Source organism: Gadus macrocephalus, chromosome 5 (genome assembly GCF_031168955.1).
Source record: "Gadus macrocephalus chromosome 5, ASM3116895v1".
NCBI classification, from domain to species: Eukaryota; Metazoa; Chordata; class Actinopteri; order Gadiformes; family Gadidae; genus Gadus; species Gadus macrocephalus.
The window spans coordinates 2,902,314-2,921,857 of NC_082386.1; the positions used below are offsets into that span (position 1 = coordinate 2,902,314).

General features: G+C 42.0%; 2 long non-coding RNA genes across 2 annotated transcripts in view; one reads left to right on the forward strand and one right to left on the reverse strand.

The window, feature by feature from the left end:
• Nucleotides 1-19,544, forward strand: part of LOC132457190 (uncharacterized) — a 419,436-nt gene that overhangs the window by 102,695 nt on the left and 297,197 nt on the right. The gene's annotated exons all lie outside the window — the stretch shown is intronic.
• Nucleotides 286-1,735, reverse strand: LOC132457187 (uncharacterized). The gene is made up of 3 exons (XR_009525581.1): nucleotides 1,601-1,735; nucleotides 938-1,075; nucleotides 286-617 (listed from the first exon to the last, which is right to left on the reverse strand). It is a non-coding gene; the product is annotated as an uncharacterized LOC132457187 (long non-coding RNA).

The following is a 19,544-nucleotide window of genomic DNA, read 5'->3' on the forward strand; positions in this document are numbered from 1 at the left end:
CTATTTACTTTTTCTTTCCCATTTTAAGAGCATCAGTGACCTCTCTTTCCATGAAAAGATAGAAGGAAAAATCTTCATTTCTTGCTGTATAATTATTAACATTTATAATTAACACATTATCTAAATAAATAATAGTTTGAATGGGTTTCAAATCAGAAAAGCAGCTTTTAGAAAAAGCATCAACATTTCTACCAACTAAATTGCCTGCCAAAATTGATCAAAATGCATCAGGAAGGGATGTCCATAAAACAATATGCAGGAAATAATCAGCCTTTGCTCTCCTGATGCTTGCAACACAGGAATTCCTTTAATTCCGTAAATTATGAGAACCAGAAGTTATTTTCTTTGCCGAGATATCATTGAAGACTGATTATGAGGATTATTTATTTATTATAAATTGGCAAATCTGCCAATCGATCAATAAATAAATAAATTGAAAGCAATAATAGATTATACAATATTCCTAAAATGCATTTATATGGCATAGACTGTCATCTATTTGTATTAACTAGATGCAACATTACACTCGTCCTTATCATTGCAGCACGAGCGTTCAACAATGTCGGTAACTGAAGCCTCGCATTCCTTTGTAGTAGCACATCTTCGAATTTCACCGACTGCAAAGAACGAAATATATGAACAATTCAATATTCAAAACAAACAATGAAAGAATAATGGAAACTAGCATTAACTGCATGAACAGTACACAATATAATTTTTTTATGTGAAGTGGCATTTATTTATATCTTCAGCAAAATATGTATCTGTTATGTGAATTGTGTGCAATGCAACCTGTATTAAATATTTTAGGTGGAATCAAACATAAAGGCCACATCCTAGTACAGCCCAATGTTTGGACGATGAAATAGATTTGTGTGTGTGTGCATGTTTATGTATTCATTAATTTAAAGAGAACGTAATTTAAACTATTTCTCACAGGCTGGCTTGTTCAATACAATCCGAATACAATGGGTGAACCGTCCTCCACAAATCACCGGTTGAATATCATCCTCAGGGCAACTTGGCTGTTCTTCAGAGATGCTTGTACAGTTTAGACATGTTAGTGCTTGGACAGCTGCAAAAAGCAAAAGCCATTTTCTCAATTGCAAAATGATCCCAATGTGTTTGAGTTTGTCAAAGTGACATGAAATTCTACAAATTCTAAACACAAAATTATTTATCCATAAAAAATGGAAATAAATAAATAAATCCACTTTGTGACTTTTCTAACCAATTTTCTTACTCCTTACTAATGATTATCTCACCTCGTCACCTCCCATATAATCCATAATTTGGATTATCTGCATAATAATTTAATGCTTGATTAGTAGTCAATTGTCCGTGTGCCTCAGAGGAAGTCCCAGTCAGTACTGTGATCCTTGTATATTACTGTATGAGGGTTGTATATTACGTGATGAGGGAAGTATATTACGTGAGGGTTGAGGCTACATTTTTCTACATATTCAAATATACATTTTAAGAGCTGTACACCTTGCGTATGTCAAAGTGTTTTAAGGTATATTCAATCATACATAATCAGGCCATCCAAAATAAGACAATCATAATTTGCTGTATGGAAAAATACTTATTAAAAACTTACATTGAACACACATTAATCCGAAAAGTGCACCCAATATGAAAATTGAGAATGCCATCTTTTTCACTGTGAAGAAAGAATTACATAAAAATTGATTTAGAATTAGATTTATCAACATTTCACTTTTATTCATCAAATATAGAATGGTCTAAATCTCCTTATTTGTTGTAAATTTAGTGGGATTATAATATAAAATAAATGTACAATGAAGAAAGAAGTTTCTTACCCTTTCCTTTACAGATTGTGATCTCTTTGAGCTATCCTCCTCTTTTATATGCCTTCTGACAATACCCATTTCAACATTCAGGTCAACAACAGGTCTCACAAGTATCACATGTCCTCCTTTGTCGTGCCTTGGACCATTTTGCAGTATTAATGACGACATGCATGTAATTGTATAACTAATGACCTCATTTTCAAACTGGAAAATCTTTGCTGTGATCTGTTTTTGTCTGTTAATAGCTTTATTTTAAATATTGCTTTCAAACAGAATCGGTAATTAAATTTAGTTAGTTAGGCCAATTTTAACGTTTTAAATAGATTCCTTCCTCAATTTTTACAGACAATGCAGTGCTGCTACTCCGTTAACAAAAAAGATCAATCTCACATTTCCAACTTAGCTAAAGGGCTATTTAGAAACCTCTTACGTGATCATTTCCAAAAAGAGCTGGCTGGCACACAATAGTTCTTTGTTTGAGTGTTCCATGTCACAGGGAAATGTAATAGCCAATTTTAGAGCACATGACAGATAACACTTTTTTCAAAAAGGTATCTTTACTATAAGTACCTATATTAAAACACATTTTTTAATTAAGCATTTATTCATCCTCTAATAATTTCTGCACTTTAATGGCATGTCAATAACATGATAGCCTGTTAGATGGCTTCCCAGGTAAAAAAAAAAACTATTAAAAATGTACTTTTTGAAAGCATACCAAGTACATTTTGTACTTTTTTGGTCAAATCTAAGTGCAGTTAAGTGTATTCAATTATGTATTGAGTTCAACTTAATACCAATTTGACTACACTTCAAGTGTAAATTGTATGCTAAAATGGAACAACTTTTTTCAAACTTGAAATGCACTATAGTATACTAATGAAAACCAAGAATCATGAGTGATTAAGCACGCTTACAGTACAATTACATTATATTACCATTCTAATGGAAATACACTTAAAAAGGCATTGAAGCTCAACTTCAAGTTTTTTTTAAGTACATTTTGTACGTACTGTTATCATACTTATTATTACTATAAACTATGGCAATTTAGTATGCTTCAATATTTCAAGTGATCTACAAATACACTTCCTTACTAATTTTAGTACTATTAAAAGTGTCCCACTATGATAATAATAGTGTATTTATAGTGAAGTTCAACAACAATCTAAACATCATAGACGCATACTTTAAGTGCAATGTTATTATAAACAATTGTGTTTGAAGTATATTTCATTTGTACTTTTATCCCCATTTTGTTATACTTAAGCATAAATGTTGCTATTATACTACAAGTGTATTATAATTCAATATATTTCAAGTGCATTATATCAACAGATTACAAATTGCATTTCAGAAAAGTAACTTTATTACCCTTCAAAAAAATAGGACATATAACATATATGACATATAATGATAATAACAATAACAGGAACATAATAACACATCAACATTCTGTGCCATAGATCTGAAGATGAACTAGAACTGACACAGAGGGGAAAACAACACAAACACACTTACAAGAAAGATGATACACTCATGCAACATCTAACTCTGATTATGAGATGAGGCCTTGTAGCTCTCATTGTTGCACTTCCTCCGTAGAAGGGCCCGGATCTCGGCCACCTCTGTGTTGGGGAATCACTCCCTCACTGCATCTGTGAAAACAGGAAAGAGACATGGGCATGAATTAAAACAAGATAGACAATGTATAACACTGAAATACAATCATTGATGATAATGGATTTGTCAATTAATCATGACAATGGATGTGTATTCATAATTATGACATTACTGTACCTATAATTGCGCTGATTTTTTCTGGCTCAAGATGCTCCTTCAGCTCGCCTTTTTTCCCTTTCCCTGTGAGGGTTGCCTTGGCCAAAGTTTCCCTTCCAAAAACCAATGTGGCCAGTTCCTGTGTGAAGAGGGACATCCTCCTCCCACTCAGCCTCTGATAGAGACGTTTTGGGACTACCACTGATGAGTTGCCCAATGACATCTGTGAAAACACACAAACAGATTAAGACAAAAGGTACATTACATACACTTCTCTATAGGGCAGGTTGGCACGTGTCTTGGCTTCTAGTGTTTTAACACAATTAGTAATTCCAGGATCTTGTAAGATTTTTTTGGTATGCTTATTGCACCCAATCATAACAAAGATTTAGTAAAAATAGCAGTACCGTAAATTCCGGACTATAGAGCGCACCTGAATATTAGCCGCACCCTCTAATTTTAGAAAGAAACTCTATTTTGTACTTGCATAGGCCGCACCGGACAATAAGGCGCAGGTGGGGGGGGCGGTTGCGTGCGATCGTAACACACCCCGGTACCCCGGACCTACGACCCACAGGGGGGGGGGGAGGGGGGTTTGTTGTAACCCACCCCGGACCTACGACTGACGTATTATGACAGACTGGACCAGCCGTGGCTGCAGCTGAGCTCTGTGGGCCGGTGCATGTCTCTTTCTCTCTCATTGAAACAAAACAAAACAAAACGGCCGCACCGTAGAGGCAGCACCGGCGTATACTACGGTGCTGCCTATACTACAAATATAGGACAAATCTGCCGCGGAGTATCGAGTCCGGGACTCGGACTTGGACAAATCCGCCGCGGAGTATCGAGTCCGGAACTCGGACTCGGACAAATCTGCCGCGGAGTATCGCGGCTTTCGTTGGTCCGCTACGGAGGTGGACCGCGGACCCGCCGTGGCTCATAACCATGTCTTATGAATAGCATAAGCTATTCATAAGACATGGACATAAGACCTATTCGTTAATCTGATTGATCTAATGATACGAGGCAAAATGCTTTTGGCGGCATTAAAACTAAACAAAACGGCCGTAGTATAGGCCGCACCGTAGTATAGGCCGCGGTGCTCAAAGCGTGGGAAAAAAGTAGCGGCTTAGTCCGGCATTTACGGTAGTTTCTGCAGTGTATGATTTCGCATTTATTGAATATTGCAACCCGCAAATGCAGCAAAATCCCTGAATTTGCAGGAATTGGTGAACATGCAAGATCGCAAAATCCTGGAGGGCCTGCACAATGCTAATGAGGGATCATTTTAAGGTCCTTCAGTCATACCATGTCTTCACTGCCAGTGTCACTGCCAGTGTGTGGTAAGTCACTTTGGCTCGAATTCATTGAAGAGAAAGGTGACTCTGCCATTTTGTTAATGACTGTTTTCAGAGAAGACACCAGTCCTGGCAGCTCTAAAACAAGGATACAGTATAAAAGGGGTCAGTATCACATTGTGACAGAAAAAAGCACATATATCAATGTCATTTCACAACAGCTAAATCTGATTTAACTTTCATTTTTTTCTGATTGGATGAGGATCATTACTCCTACTTTTCACCGCTACCATGCATGTCTGACATGAATGTTCCACTCACTCAAAGCCACAGGGCAGTGATTCCATTATTGGGTGAGAAGATGGAGTAGGGCAAATGTTTAGTATAGCATGTGAAGTATAGAGAAGCACAGGGTTCCCATGTTAAGTCAAATGTTAAATTCCATGACTTTCCCCCTCATGAGTTCCCCAGACAAAAAAAAGAACTTCCATGACCTACTATGAATGGTACAATAAACTGACCAACGATTTCAGAGTAGCCTCGTAGCGTTCAAGCATCTTTTACTTTTTAGAGTGGGAGATTAATAACTGGGCATTGAATTTGAATTGAAGTTGGGTCAACCACAACTACTCAAGCAAGCAGTAAAGCTAATAGCCAGATATACCTTGATTTTGTGTGAAATACAGTACATTTGTATTAATAATTCATTTTAAACTGCTAAAACAAAATTCCCCAGCATTCCATGACTTTGCCCCCAAAAATTATCATTGCTTTCCTGAAAATCCATGATATTCCAAAAATTCCATGACCTGTGGGAACCCTGCAAGCAACTGCTACACATTCTTGTGTGAATAAGACCATACAGCCTGTCTTACTAGACCCTTCTCTTGATTGATATATTGCGATGCTTGGCAACAGAGATGGAAGATTAGAACTATTTCTTTGAGTAGATGAAATAAATAAATAAATCTCCATAAATGATTGAAAACACAATTTGATATCTTAAACGTGATGGAAGTGGAACTGATGTATAAAAGCAAAATGGCACTTGTGATCATGGTATTGGTACAGATACCCACGGCTGTGGTTACCTGCGCCAGTCTGCCAGAGGCCTTGTGGTTATATCTGTACCAACCCCACTGTCACTTGTGCCATATTGCTCAATCAGTGACATTCAAACAAGGAGTATTAGACAATGATGGCAAAAATGTCTGTGGATTATTTAAAAATTTGTAATATGTGGGAAGTCGGGTCTGTATTCTAAGACATAACACGTAACATGTATGTTCTTCAAATTAACAGTGGGGTGCATATTCAGGGTTCAGGTGGTGGCAGAGATAACCCTGGCATCACTAGCATACATATGCACCCACCCACCTTCCAGAGCCTTAAATGTGTCCTTGCTCATCTCAACAAAAACGGCAGGCACTGCCCCTGGCCGCTGAGACTCCACCTGAGGGATGGCGTCCTCGTCGTCACTGGTCGCACAAAGGGCAGCTATAGCCTCCTAATCATACACACGCCAAAACACAATTTTCATGGTGTGAGTGTATGCATATAAATCAACAGAGTTCATACAGTCTTGAATAGTAACTAATTTTCACAAAAATGCAGTTTTGCTATATCACGTAAAGCTTTACCCTGAGCACCATGGGCATAGGTTTGTAGGTTGGGTTTGGACTTTGATATTGGGACATAATTGAATGCAAGCGCAAAGTGCGCTATTACATGCATGTCAGCACCAATATGCTATCATCCACCACTGTAAACTCTGACAATTCTCTGGGGAACACTACACATTATTTGATGAAGGTGGTTACATTTTTAAACGTACCGGTTTACGTTTTTTGGGTTCATCAAACAGGTCGCAACATGTGTCGTCGGAATCAGACTCCAATTGTGCTGCACGTTGCCATTTGAGGTCCCTCTTCAGCACCTCACCAATCTTGGCCATCTGTGAACCAGACTGACAACGTACATCTTGTTTAAAGGTTGGGTATGGAATTCGCTTTTTTGGCCATTTTTGCAAAATTACTTGAAATCCTTATCATAGCCCGCTTACAGCCACTGAGTTAGAAGTACTGACATGAAAATTAAACTTGTCAATCATCTGTGGAACGGGCAGGGCTCGAAAAACTCCAGCCAATCATTTGCATTGCCACCGAGTTGCATTGGACAGTAAGTACGTCAATCAAACGGTCGTACTGCACTCCCCCTCCCCCGCGCCCCGCGAGCGACCCCTTCGTGCAGTACTCGTGACCCAGAGCTCGTGACCCAGAGCAAGCTCCTGTTTGTTGTTATCCTGCGGTAGCTACTGGAACTAGTTAATCCACATTTGGACCTAGCAGTAGAAGACAATTTCCATGGCAGACAAGACGCCACCATCCCCACCACCACCACCACCACCACCAGCAAAGAGAAGGAAAACTCCTTTTCAGAGAGTAATTGATAATAAAAACGCTGAAAGAGAAAAACTGAAATCAAGAATAATCCTAGGCGCTGCTTTCGAACGTTGGCGGCAACTGAAGGACGAGAAGGGTCTAAAAACCGATGCTTGTGTGGCGGTTGACCTAGTTTCAAAGTTTATACTCGGTAATACCGGTGTTGAGACGAGTGTATTACTCGGTGTAAAATGTCCACACCGCGGCAACCCTAGTGAAAACCAGGACTTCCAATACAATTATATGAAACAAACATACATTTTCTAAAAATAGTAATGATTTATGTGACCGTTTAATGTAAAATAACCTTTTTTCAGCACTAGGTCATATGAGCATTAAATAAATGCTGCGTCTCAAAATGCCTTGGACAGCAGCGAGGATGACTCGCTTTGCCACGGGCCGAAACAGTTCGGAGCGACCACAGCCAGAGCGAACACAGCGGGGCAGAGGAGTGTCAGGAATAGTCTTTGGTGTACACATCAGTACGGCCTATTTGCACTACTGTTTAGTGGCAATGCAGTGTTTTATTCTATGCCTTTTTATTTTCGTATATTATTTCAATGAATACAACTTATTTATTCTTAAAAACAAGATCTGGTCTTCAAATCTTTTTTCCAAATATAGGTCGTCTTACAATGGGGTTTGTGTTTATATTCGGACCAATACGGTACAGCGGGCGCTCACATGACGTTAAGCATTTCCTGGTGCATAATGTGACGCTTCAGAATGTTGGGAAAAATAACCTGATGAGCACATCATATGGCAGGCACATTAATATATAGTCAACTCTTGCTCTAAACCCAACGAACACATAACACAAACATGATAATATATAGTCAGGTCAAGGCCGGAGCTGAAGGCCCCATCTCCCAGGCAGGCAGATGGTGGACACTCAGACAATGCACCAGTATCATCTCCAGAACGGGAGAGACACATTAATTTATCCCACAGGAGACACCTCGAAGCTCTCCCTCACTAGAAGGAACACATGCAGATACTAGGGGCCTGAGAGCCACATTTAATTCATCACACCAGAGACACGAGGAACTCTCCCCGTTACGAAGCTCTCTCAGGGCCTGGGAGCCAAAACACACCGAACCGCACACACCTCAAACGCACACACCTCATCGAGAGGAGGATACAGCATAAGACTGTATCACACAGGGACTCTTCACCTTCTTCTGAAGCAGACCTTCCACGGAGGCGAAGCTCCAGACGAACCATCAGCGCTGATTAGGGACTTAGACATATTCGATTTCTCACGCTTTATGACTCTGTATAACCGTTGCCACTTTACTTAATAAATCCAAGGTCCTCGTGCCGATAGACTTTATTACCTCTCCGTCTCATTTTATCTGGTCCAGTAGCTAGACAGACCGTTTTTCCCAACAATTTGGTGACCCTTGACGTGATTTTTTCTGAATTGAACACGCAACTGGGAAACGAGAGACGGAGAGCGGCACGACCTCGGGACCCCGGAGCACCGGACCGATTCCTGCAGTCTCACCTCGCGCGCGCCCAACAAAAGGTAGGCAGAACCTGTTGATAAAATCCAAACTCTGCATAGTTATATAGGAATCACATTAGGAGGTGAGACTGTGAGAACGGTTCGCTACGGGATATCTCGTGGGGACGAATAGGACTGCATCCCAGTATTTCCCCATAAACCCGATTGACCCTGAACGCGTGACACATCGAATATCGGCTCGTTGCATGGTGAAAGAATACCCTCGAGACCATAGGGCCTATAATAATCGGTCATAGTGATACAAGACTACCGATGGCCTAGTGATAAATGCCCGGGCCAAGAGTGGACTCGGAGGGATGCCTGGACCGCGGGTGGAATCCAGAGGGAATGAGGAGAGAAACACTAGGGCCTATAATAATCGGTCATAGTGATACAAGACTACCGATGGCCTAGTGATAAATGCCCGGGCCAAGAGTGGACTCGGAGGGATGCCTGGACCGCGGGTGGAATCCAGAGGGAATGAGAAGAGAAACACTAGGGCCTATAATAATCGGTCATAGTGATACAAGACTACCGATGGCCTAGTGATAAATGCCCGGGCCAAGAGTGGACTCGGAGGGATGCCTGGACCGCGGGTGGAATCCAGAGGGAATGAGAAGAAAAACTATGGCCAAATAATAAATGTGTATTAAATAATTCTATGTGGTAAGCTATATATTCATTGCATATGCGGGGACTGACGGGCAGACACCTGAACTGACGCAGACTAGGGATAGCAGAGACCTCTCACCCCCACCTTCACGACCAGAGAGCAAGTGCGTGTGTATGGAGTCGAGAACGAGAGTCAGCGTGGGTGGAAGAATAGGAGAGCATGGGTGAGAGAGAGACAGAGAGACAGTGTGTGTGTGCGCGAGTGAGAGAGAGGTTGAGACGGAGAGACTGTGTGTGTGTTTGTGTGAGAGGGAGCGAGAGAGATAGCAAGGAGAGCGAAAGTCGGAGGACGATCGAGAGGGACCATTTTCCCTCTAGACAGTTGGAGGTAGCGATAGAGTGCGTGTTTTTCTAACAATGAACGGTTGTTTCAGGACCACGAGAAGGGACTCTGTTGAGTTTTCAGGCCCGGAGTGTAATCCCCTTTCCCATATGTGTAGTCCTCCCATTTGAGGTCCCCGTCCACCATATTTGAAGTCCTCTACTCCACCTCATGTTGTAGTTCCCCTCCCTAAAATTGTATGGAAGTTAGAACCTGTGAGGGTGTTTTGGTTCGGCCTGACGAGGCCTGTACCAATTTCGGTGGTCAGCTTCTAGTTTTGTGTATATAGAAATTTGGAAAGGGGGAGCAGTATTAAGTTATATATAATAAAGTGAAAAGTTATTTGTGAATGAAGGGACAGAAGGATCTTTTTGTGTGTGAGAGATAGTTATTAGGCCTTGTTCCATGATGGAGAGTTGAGGATGTTGCATTCCAGGCTTATCTGTTAACGGTCCTAGCTGCTGCTTGACCCTAAGGGGAGCGAGGAAGGGTGAGAGAGAGAGAACACATTTCCCCCCCCATTTGTCGAGCTACACCATTCAGGCAGTACAGAGAGACACACTAACACACAGTACAGCGAAAGGAAATAGAGTGCGTTCAACTGAAAGCGTGTGGTGGCCATACGCCATAAAATACCACATATCCAAGGAATGCAGGTAGAGCTCTGTTGAGTTTTCAGGCTTTGATAAATTTGTAGTTCCCTGTCTGCCATGTTTGAAGTTCCTTGTAGTCTCTGTCCATAGGTTTCACCTGAACAACCCCTCTGCTGGCCGAGAAAAGGAACTACCCATGGTTTCTCTCACACCCAGCCCCCAGAGCACACTCGCTTTCAAGGCGTTATGGCCGCACCCAACGTGGGAGGGAGACACGCAGAGAGAGAGAGAAGCCACATTCCACCCTTATCTGTTGTCTTGCACCAAACAGCACCCCGTACTGAGGAGGGAGAGAGAGCGTGTTCTCCCGAAGGAGGGAGAGAGTCACAGGGAGACACGCAGTGGATATTCACATTATGGCTAATTTGTTTTTCTTTAAGTTTAGTTTTAGTTTTGTTTTTTATTCAGGATGATGAACATCCTGACACAGTTACCATTCAGGATGAAGAACATCAAAGTTCATGAGGAGGTTATAAGGAGAATAACGTTGATACTTTAATAGGACAACAGTGATGATAATCTAATGCAATTGGACTAAAGAAGGTGTTGCTATTAACTAAGTGATTCATATTATTTTCACACAGGAAAGAATAATTGAATAAATATGGATATGATAAAGAAGGAGTATAATAATAAAATAAAATAAAGTAATCTTGATAAACTGTACAAGTAGGACTACACCTATTAAAATATGGGGTGTATCTCTTTGGTCAAGGATGACAGGTGGATTGAAGCCACATCTGCTGGGAAGGGGTCCTACATGCTATGTTGTCAATTTGGATTCGGAAGTAGTGGGTTTACCTTTCAAATGCCACTACTGCTGCTGCAACACTTTAATAATTTTAACTCTGATAAATGACTTTTTGTTTTATAGTTTCCCTGAGGTGTATTCATTACGCACACACACTTGGCTGCATAGGGCAGATGGGGCTGAAGACTCTGTCTCCATCCCTCCACTTTGCGATCTATACCACCATATAGGTGGGGATTGATTGTATTCCAGGTACGGCATCCTGCAGCGAGCCAGTATGGAAGGCTGGTTAGCCAACGACGGGTAAGATCCCACCTTGACACCCGGGACGACCTAAGGCAGGCACAGTCACGATTACTTGGCAGAGTCGCTGTGGGCACTGGCTCACTTGATCATGAAGTGACGAGCTGCAACAATCATGGGAAGTCCCGTCTGGGGTGTAGGGTGGAGGAGGAACAGGAGTCAGATATGTCAGCTCTGGCAGCAGAGGTGGTCTTGGAACGGGGCATGTCGCGTTTTATTTTATTTTACCTTTGTGGTATAGAAGGCCACTAACGCATGTACGTTTTTCGGTTTAGTGCATGACTTTGGAACAGCGTGGTCTCCGGCGGCTGATGGTAAACCCACCCATATTGGGCTTTGGTTTTGGACATACTGGTTTCGATTTCCCTTCCCAAAAGATTGGTTTTAGTTTGCTGATGGTTAAGGTTAGACGTTTCGACGTTGGTTGCACCAACGGCGTTCTTAGATTTGCTTATCATTTAATGTGCATGGTTTTGACCATTGCCCAAGGGGGGAGGTATTGAGGAGAATTAAAAAAAATATATATATATATAAAAAAATAATATAATTATAATAATAATAATAATAATAATAATAATAATAATTAGAAAACAAGGTTTTTCTTCACCATACTTGCAAACAATGATTGACATCCAGCTAAATGAGTGTGAAATATTTGAAAAAACAGTGTTCAACAGATGGGTAGAAGCAGTCCCATCAGAAGACCAAAATGCGGTTACGGTAATCAAGGTTCTGACTAGAGAAGTCATGCCAAGGTTTGGAATTCCGTCACAAATTAGCTCAGGCAATAGGGCAGCGTTTATTCAGAAAACACTCAAACAAGTGATTTAACATCTGCATGTCAAACAAAGATTAGGCTGTGTCTACATTCCTCAAACCACAAGGTATGGTGGAGAGAGGAATGGGACGCTTGAGACGAAGATTAACAAAGTTAAATTAGAGTACTAAATTAAAGGACTAATGCACTACGGTTGACACTAATGAGTTATCGCATGAAAACTAACAGAACGACGCATCTAACCCCGCATGAAATGCTTAAGGGTCGACCCATGCCTTCACTTAACATTTGAGGGTCCCAAAAGGGACTTCCATTAGAGTAATTAGAAATAGAATTAAGGAAAATATGTTTGAACATCTAACTGTTGTACATAAGTTTGTAATTCCAGCAAGAGAAACACGAAGTTCCAGGGCCAGAGGAGGAGCCAGATGCAGACACGCCCGGAGCCGACCAACTACCCAAGGATGATGCAATCAGATTTCGGCAGGGTTTAAATCAGTCCTGTTTTGGTGGTCCACTATTAACAAAAATGTTGATTGGATAAATAATATATACTATAATCAGCAACGTTTTGTCAATTTTTCCACGGATAAGGTCAAGGGACTATATAGATATAGATATGCTATTGGCAGAGCACGGAGGGGTGTGTGGGATGATGAAGACGACATGTTGTACTTTTATCCCCAATAACACAGCACCGGATGGGTCGGTGGCCAGGGTGCTGGCAGGGTTACAGTCCCTCAGATTAGAGTTGGCAGAGAGCTCCGGCATTAATGACCCCTTCACAGGATGGATGGAGAGCCCAATGAGCGATGGGCGCTACAAGTGCAACAGGTGCCATCCAAGCTTACCTGGGGATCGAGTATACACCGGAGAGTTTGGACGCGGGACCGCCAGAGGGGCCCGACCTGATCCGGCTGGAGAACATGGTGGGCTGCCCCATTCCCGTCCCCGCCAACGGCACCACCCCCCTCCCACCTGATGCACCCACGTCGCCCAGACCAGGGATCTGCGTTCCGGTACCAGGGGCTGCGGCCCGTTCCCTTAAGGCTTAAGGGCGCCCCTGGCTGTATTCGCTTCTGTACGCTTCACTGTTTTTAGCCACTCCCATATCTATGCCCGCGTCTACGCAACCGACGCCGGGAACGCAAATGTTGTTGTTTATATCGCTGTCCCACTAGATGGAGCTCGGGGATACACACGGGCGAGATTCCAGGGGCCTTGATTGCCCGTTTATCAGATGAGGTCCTGAGCGCAGTTGAATAAAAGGGTCTAATGCTCAGGTGGCGCCTTGCGACCACCTGCCCGTGATGACGCTCAGGACTATTCCGTGGTTTCAGTTGTTCCCGTGCCACGGGCCTACCCTGAATACCCCATGCGTGTGATTGCTTATTGTTACACGACCAGTTAACTCCTCCTCACATCCTTAGTGTGTGGTCATCTAGGGATGGGTTGAGGGGGATTGCCATTCGTTGTGTACCTCATATCTTTCTGATATTATTATTATTATTTAGGGACACGTTTCATGGTTGCATTTCTTTCCTGTGATTGTTATTGTGTAGTGTTTGTGTGATTGTTGCATTTTTGTTTATATCGTTATTGTTTACTGGTAGTTTTGTTGTTGCATTTTGTTGTTGTTATGGTTTGGTGTTGGTTTTGTTGTGTATCATCTGCTGCCAGTATTGTTGGTATTGTCTGCTCGCGATGTAAGGCCGGGGTGGATGCCACCCCCTAGGTGGGGTGTGTATGGCATACCCATGTCTGAAGCATGGGTAGCGTTTCTCCCACGTGGTTCCCCATACGCCCGGTCCAGCGAGTTGTTTTAGTCCCATGCTCATGGTTGTTTGTTTTTATGGTCATTTTGGCTTCTTTCTGTTATTTCTAATGGTGTTATAATGGTAGTCCCGCGCTGGAGTCCTATCCCTCGTACCCCTAATGAGTGAAAGTCGTCTTGCGACGACTTGAGGGGGATATGTTGGGAAAAATAACCTGATGAGCACATCATATGGCAGGCACATTAATATATAGTCAACTCTTGCTCTAAACCCAACGAACACATAACACAAACATGATAATATATAGTCAGGTCAAGGCCGGAGCTGAAGGCCCCATCTCCCAGGCAGGCAGATGGTGGACACTCAGACAATGCACCAGTATCATCTCCAGAACGGGAGAGACACATTAATTTATCCCACAGGAGACACCTCGAAGCTCTCCCTCACTAGAAGGAACACATGCAGATACTAGGGGCCTGAGAGCCACATTTAATTTATCACACAGGAGACATTTTGAGAGCTCTGCCCCGTTAGGAGGAACCAAGAGATACACCTGCCCATACCAGGGCCTCAGAGCCACATTAAATGACCACACACGAGACACTTCGGGGGGGCACTCCCCCGTTTTAATTTATCACACCAGAGACACGAGGAACTCTCCCCGTTACGAAGCTCTCTCAGGGCCTGGGAGCCAAAACACACCGAACCGCACACACCTCAAACGCACACACCTCATCGAGAGGAGGATACAGCATAAGACTGTATCACACAGGGACTCTTCACCTTCTTCTGAAGCAGACCTTCCACGGAGGCGAAGCTCCAGACGAACCATCAGCGCTGATTAGGGACTTAGACATATTCGATTTCTCACGCTTTATGACTCTGTATAACCGTTGCCACTTTACTTAATAAATCCAAGGTCCTCGTGCCGATAGACTTTATTACCTCTCCGTCTCATTTTATCTGGTCCAGTAGCTAGACAGACCGTTTTTCCCCACAAGAACCTAAAATCCCGTTTCTCCCCGTTGACACGACAACACATAACCGGCGTTTTCAGAAATCTCCACTTTGGCCGGAGTTTTTAGAAATTATCGTTTTCTGTGATAAGACAGGGCCTCGGACAGGGGGTGTTGCAGCACCCCCAGCACCCCTACTTCCCGCGGTACTGGGTGCAACTTACAGCTGAATGTAGTGCCATGTTGCTAAACTAAAACCTACGCTAGCCTGGCTCGCTCTCGCGCATCTCTGTTCGCGCTCGTGCATGATTGCGCGTCCAGGTACTTGGAATGGGTGGAGTCAGAGTCAGCGTTGAAGGAGAGGGGGTAGGACCATTTGAGTTGTGTATTTTCAAAATCTGCTGGCGTTTCGCAAATCCCATACCCAACCTTTAAGAGAATGATTTTGAACATTTCCACACAAACCACAAGACTTTAAAGGGGAAATTCAACGCGAGTTTTCACAGAGAACTCCGTTTCTCGAGGTCACCGAGTACTGTCGGTACAAAACAAAATGAAAACAATCGGTTTTACCTAGCTCGAGTTGCTACAACCAGCAGGTAACGCAGCCAGGCAGAGATGTATGTGAAAACTCGCAGGATTTCTCCCTTAAGTAACTGTAGACTCATTTTTTAATAGTGCATTTCTTCATATAGCAAATACACCAGACTTTCCAAGAATCCACCTCCATCCATCCATCACTCTGATAGTATTTGTAACAGGAGACTTAATCTTGACTTAACCTGCATGGCATCAGAAAAAAGCTAACTTGATTTGTTTCATGGTCTTTTAAGTAATATTTATCATTTCAAATGTATATTTGCTGGCTAAATCTGCTAAATGCTTGTGCACCCAGCTTGGATAAGAGTTACAAATTCACAATGTAACTCCCATGGCAAACACATTCTACGATGCCACAGCATTATTATTTGTAAAGTGGAATCACAATGCTCCATTACTGTTAAGTCATAAATCACTTACGGTCATTCCTTGCTTCATCATCCCCTTCTCCTGGCCAGTCGTTTTGCCAGACTGACCAAAGGAAGACCATATATCCTCCCCCTGGTGGAAAGCAACACGCTTCTCGACTACTTCTTTGTAGTTTTCTGTGAAGACACAATATTTGCTGAGTTCATTCTAAATGCAACAACTTTCAGTTACTTTTTTCAAACATTACTGTTCACAATTAACTTAACAAATAAAATACAAATTCAATGTGACCTTTTAATTTCAAGACAGGAATGTCACTGTCATTTAATTTATTTGTACTTTATTACTTTCATCAGTATTACTCCTTAACCAAACTAACAACTGGCTTAGAATTTACATTAGCACTCCTTCAGGTGCATAATACAATCAAACACATTAACTTAGCTAGCGCTTATCTAGCGATTAGCACGTAGCTAGCGATTAGCGTTAGCGCTCCTTTCAGTATTAATACAATGAAAGTTGACGTTGTTCTGGATTAACGTTTGCACTTTGCTAGCGATTAGCGTTAGCGCTCCTTTCAGTATTAATGCAATGAAAGTTGAAGTTGTTGAATATTTCTATTGTTTTAGAACTTACCTGCCAAGAACAGGAGTTTGGCTGCAACCGGCTTCGGGTTTTGCCTGCGTTTAGCAGGCAAAACCTTGCATGTGACTGTAACACCTGCATTTCTATATGTATACTGTATAATAGATGTACTATCTACAGTAACGGACCCGTCTACGAAATAAAACAACCCATACATTGTGCTAAAGTTAAGTTAACCTGTTACCACCTGAGTATCAGTGATGAATTTCAAATATTAACGGTCAATGTATTTGGATACGTTGTGGCCGTGTAAGTAATTGCCGCCCAAACTTCTACATAGTGATTGGATGTCGATGATGCTGCCGCACACTGATTGGATGTGGGAACCGACTAGTTGGCAGGTCCAATTCCTGGGTCCATCTACTGCAGTCTTGAATTTGGAAAATGTGGCACATCTTTGGGGACTGGTAGCACATTGGCTGATGTGGCGCTAATTTTTCAAATATGCCACCTGTACAATCAAAGTACAAGTCCTACTTATTGGTTGATAACAAGAAAATACCAAGGACAACAGCATACAGACACAGTAAGGTAATTAAAAGTGGTATCATTTTTTGAATTATTGATATGTTTTTGTTATTACTATTCTTCTTCTGATTATTATTAGGCCTATTATTATTATTATTATTATTATTATTATTATGGTAGCCTAGTAGTTGTCCTACTACTTCTACCATAATAATAAGAAGAAGTATAGTACTAGTACAGTAGTAATGTTATTAATAATAAATATTAGGCATGATATAGGTAATGGCAAGTAGCAGGCTGAGAAATGGAGAAAGCTACCAGATATTCATGATAACTAGTAGGCAAGTATAGGCTAGCTGCACCATCTTATAGGCTATCTATACTGTATTGACATTGTCTTTTGTTTCAGGGAAAAGGCAGAAGACGGTACAAGCAGTACCTTTACAGTACTGGCGTTGAAGTCCCTGACAGAATTTTAGAACGTCATGACAGAGAAGTAAGCTAGCCTATGATGATGATAAGTATTTTTTTTATGCTTATGACATTGTGTATTGCATGCATCACAACTTAGGTGTGATGGACATTTCAGCCCAATTGTTTTGACACACTGCAAAAACTGCTTATCAAAAAAAAAAAAAGTGTTATTAATCTTATATCAAGATCAAAAAAGTAGTTGGTATTGTTTTCAGTATAAAGAGACTTACCTAACCCTTTCTCGTAAAATCATTTGACTTAATCTACAGTTTGTTTTAAGACGTCTCATCCTGAAAAAAAGTAATTTTGTCTCGTAGTCCTTCACTCCTTCAAATAAGTCAAAGTCCTCCTTAAATTTAGTCAAAATGATCTTTCAAGAGAGCCAGGTAAGTCTCTTCATACTAAAATCAATACCAAATAGATGTTTTTATCTTAATAACACTTGGTTAGATTTTATTTTCTGCAGTACACTGATATGGATGGTGATAATTGTTTTGCTTACAGCCTCCAGCTCACCATGATGCACCACTGCAGCCAACAGCAGGAAAACGTGCTGACAGTAAGGTCAGGACACTGACAATGCAAAATGTATGTGTGTGTGTGTGTAATCCAATATAGGGTAGAGTGTAGTACAACAACATATCTAGTAGTAGTAACCTATAGGTTAGTGACAATAGTGTGCAGAATTGAAAAACATGCAGGTCAGGACACAGGTAATACACATTTGTTCACTATGTTAGTTTATTGGTATTTCATATTTAGAGGAACTGACTCCTACAACGTAACAAACTAGCTACACACATTGTTCAAATTTCAGTGTAACAGTTGGAGCAAGTTGCTTTACTTCTAGTGCTTTAAGATCACACTCAATATCAAAATAACACTAGATTCAGTGACTAACTTCCCACACACTTTGTACCAACTTAAGAATGGATCAGCTGCTGAGGATGATGTGGTTGATATGGACTGGCACCAGACCATGCAAGGACCATGGGCTGAGAGACCCAACCCAAATCCATCACAGGTAAGATAACAATTACTCACAGGCCAGCATTTGCATTACAGGTTGCTTTACTTCTAGTGCTTTAAAGGTACAGTGTGTAATTTTTACTCCCATCTAGTGGTCAAATTTGATTTTGCATTCAAACGAATTTATGCTCTCTAGCACCTCGCGTTTTCAAACTACGGCATGCGGTATTAGTCAAGATTCAAGAAGCTATGACATCATGTCTTCAAACACCACTTCATCAAGTTTTGTTTCGGATGATGATTTACGTTATTTCAAACAAACTAAAGTGCAGTGCGGTTTTTCAAAGCTCTGTCCGGCGTCCGGCGCAGCATCAAGCCGGACGCGTATTTGCCCTCCTTTTTGAGACACCCCCGCCGGTCACAGGTCCGTGGTGTATTACAACAACCCGTTCTCATCCCAACTCTTAATATACCGACGATTTGTCACGCCCCTAGACGTCTGATACTGACGTAAAAGGTAGGCTACCCTCCCGTGTCTGTGTGAAACGATCTGGGTTCTCATAAACCAGTTCGCGGTGGTTAGAGACGAGCAGAGTCTACCGTTCGCATTGGTAGTTATGGTTAGGGTTATGGTTAGAGTTAGCGTAATCTATCACCGTGACCGGGTTATTACTGGAGCGAATGGACGCTGTAGACTCTGGTCGTCTCTTACCAACGCGAACGGGTTTATGAGAACCCAGATCGGCGCGCACCTCCCCACTCCCCCCCCCTCCCGTCGGCCGTAGGTCCGAGGCGCGCATCCCCCCCCCCGGGCTGAGGTGTCCTCCTTTTCAACAACTCATAGAGGGTCACCCTAGAAGTGACAAGTGCGTCTCGCTAAGCTCCACAGTCCCGCTGGCTCGGAGTGAAAACGCGTTTCACCTCACCTGTACCACGCGGTGCTTTTTGTCCCTCTCGGCAGTTCATAGAC